A 1,627-nucleotide genomic window follows, 5' to 3' on the forward strand; every position below is an offset into this window, starting at 1 on the left:
GAATTTCGTTATCTTTCTGCAGATTTTCCCTGCTTTGTTACTTTTAATGATCAAATTTACCCTTCCCTCGTCGACGCTCTTCAAGCGGCTCGGCGCAGCTTCTCCCTAGAAGTGCCTGCTGCCGGTCTTGGCCGAGGCCGACGCACTTCGCGTATTTTGCGTTCCCAGCAGAGACCCGATTGGGACACTGTTAAGTGGGACATTCTCTTAGCATGTTTACGTTCAAAATTTAAACCTGGTTCTATTTTGGCTAATCAATTATTGTCTACTGGAAATAGTGCACTTTTTGATTTCAATTCTCCGTTTGATGTACTTTTTGGAAAATGTAACTGCAAAATATATCCTTGTAGTTTTCCGTACGACCACCCAGACCGCAGCATTCTCGGTGACTATTGCATGCGAGTTCGTTCGGAACTCCGCGACGCCGTCTCCGTCCCACCCCCTCTTTCCCCTCCTCCTCCCGCCCCTTCTCTCCGTCCCGCCTCTCCTCCTCCCCCTGTGCCACCTGCAATTGCCTCTGTGCCTGCTGAGCGTGCCTTGAGCCCGCCAAAATTTGAAAATTTGCTCTATGATCCGAATGCAGAGAAGATTATAGGTTTCAAGCATGAATATAGCTTTTTGTCACATTTATATCCGTGTCAAGTAGAATTAAATGGAATCACTTATGCATCTTTAGAGCATGCTCTTCAAGCTTCTAAAGCTAGTAATCCACACAATGCTCGTTTCATTGCAGCGGAGTTAGACCCCGCTCAAGTGCGCCACCGTTTAGCTTTCACACTCCTTCGGAATGACTGGAATTTTGTTAAATTTGAGATATTAATGGCCTGTTTGCGGTCTAAATTTGCTCCATCGTCTCCTTTTGCAGCTCAACTGTTAGCGACTGGTGATAAAATGTTACTGGATGATTCTGATTTTGATGATTTGTTTGGAAAAGATGGTAATATAAATTCTGAGAATCCCTCCGCCAATATACTTGGTTTTGCTTTGATGACGGTGCGCTCTGAACTGCGCCCCCCTCCCCCTCCTTCTTTGCACCTTCCGGTTCCTTCAGACATCGCCCCTTTTCCCAATACTTCTAAATTTATTGAGTGTCAACAACGTGATCCCAACTTAGGTAAAATTATTCAGTCCCTTTTGGCTAGAGATAACTCCCCTGCTGCATTCTTGCATTATGTTCCAAAATTTAGAATGAAAAATGGTCTTTTAGTTACAAATACTAAAGTTCCTCGTACAGTTGTTCCATCAAAATTAGTTCCCCTTGTTCTTCAGAATTTTCATGATTTAACAGTACATTCTGGTATTAAAATTCTGCAAATGTCAATCTCCTTATTTTATTTTTGGCACAATATGTACTCAGATATTGAAGAGTACGTTAGATCTTGTACCTTGTGTGGTCAATTTAAAGCCACGAACCAGAAATTTGGTCTCCTCCACCCCCGTAGTGCTAATGATATCTTTGATGACGTCATGATAGACTACTGTCACGTCTTTACGCAAAAGAATGGCTTTACTCATTGTTTGCTTGTGTGTGACATTTATTCGAATCATTGTTCCCTCTTTCCTTGCAAGACCACTAGTGCTCCTGAATTAATTAAGCATCTTAAAACTTATTTTTCTCGTTTCGGTG

General features: G+C 42.5%; 1 protein-coding gene across 4 annotated transcripts in view; it reads left to right on the plus strand.

Annotated features, from left to right (window-relative positions):
• LOC113216539 (uncharacterized) overlaps window positions 1-1,627 on the plus strand; it is an 89,374-nt gene that overhangs the window by 19,170 nt on the left and 68,577 nt on the right. The gene's annotated exons all lie outside the window — the stretch shown is intronic.

Source organism: Frankliniella occidentalis, unplaced genomic scaffold, assembly GCF_000697945.3.
Source record: "Frankliniella occidentalis isolate FOCC.00 unplaced genomic scaffold, Focc_3.1 Scaffold66, whole genome shotgun sequence".
NCBI lineage: Eukaryota > Metazoa > Arthropoda > Insecta > Thysanoptera > Thripidae > Frankliniella > Frankliniella occidentalis.